This window comes from Orbicella faveolata, unplaced genomic scaffold (assembly GCF_042242905.1).
Source record: "Orbicella faveolata isolate gen_17 unplaced genomic scaffold, um_ofav_v1 contig_36, whole genome shotgun sequence".
Classification (NCBI taxonomy): domain Eukaryota; kingdom Metazoa; phylum Cnidaria; class Anthozoa; order Scleractinia; family Merulinidae; genus Orbicella; species Orbicella faveolata.
In genome coordinates, this window is record NW_028301565.1 from 3,333,192 (window position 1) to 3,336,284 (window position 3,093).

The 3,093-nt window shown below is 37.9% G+C and overlaps 1 long non-coding RNA gene across 1 annotated transcript; it reads left to right on the forward strand.

Annotated features, from left to right (window-relative positions):
* The first annotated feature begins 523 nt into the window (after positions 1-523).
* On the forward strand, positions 524-2,866 carry LOC149102024 (uncharacterized). Its single transcript, XR_016202451.1, has 3 exons — positions 524-635; positions 2,088-2,222; positions 2,655-2,866. It is a non-coding gene; the product is annotated as an uncharacterized LOC149102024 (long non-coding RNA).
* Positions 2,867-3,093: the final 227 nt, after the last annotated feature.

A 3,093-nucleotide genomic window follows, 5' to 3' on the forward strand; every position in this document is an offset into this window, starting at 1 on the left:
GTTGAAGTATTTTCGGTCATGTCAAACTGAAAATAGATCTATATCAATTAAGATAATGCGTTTTTTCGGGTCATTGGACGGTTTCAATCTCTTATCCAGCATCCACGCCGAGCATTGTTCCCACTGTTTTATAAACATCCTAATTGTAAAATAATTCTGTCTTTTTCTTTCCAAAAGTGCAAGAATTAAAAAGCGTTTGAAGATTATCAAAACTCGTCTCAAGAGATATTCTGCTTGCCGGTCATTTTGACGTGGATTATTCAAGAGATGAGCACCACTTTATCTTAAGGAGTTTCTAAGTTTATGCTCTTGCAAATGTAGTTGTCTGTTTTGGGATTGTCCGACAAAAAGCCGTCAACTGTAAATTACTTGAAACCACATTTCTATAAAAAAAAAGGCTATAAATAGGAAACATTTATTCAAGCAAGTCTATATAGCTTAGAGGTTATGAGTAAAAAAAACATCTCTCAGAGGAAGCCGATATAACTTTCATAGCACATAAATACGCAGTATCTAGTGTGCTCTTTTCACAGTTCTCTTTGTACAGTTCTGGAAGTTTGCAACTTAAACACCGTTCATCATGAAACTTTGGCTCGTCATTGCTGTTGTGTTGGTAATCATTCAGTGTCAAAAAGGTTAGTTGAAGGCATTTTTAAGTCATTACAAGTGATTTTTTAATAACTCCTAGATGGAGGAATTGATAACACATCTGTTCTAGAAAACCACAATTTAAAATTAACCCGAGAATGACTTCGATCAAACTAAAGACAAAGGATACGTTTTCGATTTTTCCCTTGTAGCAGCCTGATGAAAAGAATACTAGAAAGGCAGCAACTGATCGTTGACGAAGGAAATGGTGCTATTTAGAACGAGGCAAAAAAATCCCAAGTGAAAATGGTTTTTCAAAGCACTTGGCACTCAAGATGAAAAGCTTTTAATTTCTTAATTCAGTTTGAAATAAGAATGAGATTCGATATAAGTTGGCTTTTCCTATGAGACAAGTGTCACAAAACCATATTTAGATTAAAATCACCTTAATTTCCTGATGTGGAAGATTTCATTACAAGCCAATACAGGATTGCCTGGGGAGTTTGAAAGGCCTTTCTTTTCGGATTAGGCGATCGTGTCACTAATTTGAAAAATAATAAAATGGGACAGCAAGTTACTGTTCAAAAAACATATTGTTTGCAGCATAGGACAAAATCTCATATGAAACCCCTCGGTCAAACTACGGTTTCTTCGCAAGGCAGAAAATCCTTTTCAATTCACTAGTGTTTATTTATATTAATAATGACATCCAGAGAGATATTAGCTGGATGTTCCTGCGTGGTAACGCGAAAATATTTTTCTGCAATGTAATACATACATGGATACATACTTTATTGGCTCGTACTCACGGGTTCTTTTCAGAGTCAATTTCACATTACAAAATTAAAAACTAAGTACACGACAATGATAAAAAGAAGATAAAGGTTAATAAAATGAAATAAAGCAGTCATTAAGAAGCTTTTGCCTGAGTAAGCGCTTGAAATCCGTCACGGATGGGCTTAGTTTGAGCGCAGCTGCAACTCATTCCACAGAGAGTTCGCTATATATTGAAAGGTCCTTTGGCCGCTAGCAGTGCGAAAGAGTGGTATGTTCAAAAGTTGAGAGTGTCTGGTATTCCTTGTCGAGACGGCGGATCTTCTGACGAGCTTAGATGTCAAATAAAGTTGTTGCCTGATTGGTAGCCAGCGCAAGTCTTTTAGCAAAGGAGTTATGTGATCGAATTTTTTAGCGCCGCTCAAAATGCGGCAAGCAAAATTCTGTCCTGCTTGGAGCTTGTCCAAATTAGCTTGAGTATTATTGCTCCAAACAGAAGAGCAATATAATAATTTACTAAACACTAGAGCATTTATCAAAGCAAGTAATCAGTTAGTCCTCGAAGTTGAATTGAAGGAAGCTGACATTTTTAAACATTATAAGATCACCAGTATCTTTTTCAAGTGTAAAATAGCCCTAGCTGAATTGATTTTTTGTGTCGCACCAGAAAATACCATCACAGCTATTGACCGGGGCTTTATTTATTCGGTCGTATTTATTTTTAGTGCTTAGCTGTGGTGGCGGAGGAAGCGGAGGTGGCGGTGACGGCGGTGAAGGTGGAGGTGGTGGTGGTGGGCAAGGCGGTGGTGGCGGTGGAGGAGGCGGAGGAGATGGCGGCGCCGGCGGCAGTCGAAGCCTTGGTAAGTAGTTTTCTTGAATGTTCTCTAAGTGAAGGTAAACGGAAAATAGCTCCCTAAGGAGGAAACAATACTATGTAATGACCTATAACATCCACATTGAGAGAAAAGCTAACATAGCTTCTAAGAAAATCATTTGTAAGAATGTAATGTTTGGAAAACTTTCAATGGCAGGAACTATGTCGAAGTTATCTGTCTTAAAACTAATACATTCTTCTCGTGTTTTCCTCAAATACAAATTGATCCCTTATTCTCGTCTTCCCGATGAAAACGAAACGATAAGTGTGTTAAAAACTGATTGTTTACCGTTCATGTGATACTTGCATTGAAGAATGGGGGATTCAAACTAAGTTTTTTTCAATGTTGTACTAAAATAGATAAACTTAGCCCTTGATAACGGCGTTCAATTTAAACTGTATTTTGTTTGTTTTCTAGGGCCAACAACTGAAGCAGATGGCGGGGACGGTGACGATGACAAATGAGGACTGAACAAGACTGGAAAATGAAGGCGCTACTACCTTTGTCCTTAAAAATAATTAATGAAGTTACATGAATCTCCGATATGGAGTTCAATTTTTGTAATAATCGTAGTGGTAAACTTGCAAAGTAATGTAAAACGAAAGGCAATAAAAGTTACATGAACATGACCGATCTGCTTTTCATAGCACATTTCCTTGTTCTACGCCGGACACAAGAGACGTCCCATCGACTCTTAGAGAAATACTTCTCTAATGATGAAACAAGATTCTGCCCCGTGAAAAACTGTGCCCGAGGTCTTACAGAGTACAGTTTTTGCCAATACGGACCGACCTTTAACCTTGGTCACAAGGGTTGGAAAAATTCATTCTTTAGGCATTGCCCTGCGCAATGTTGA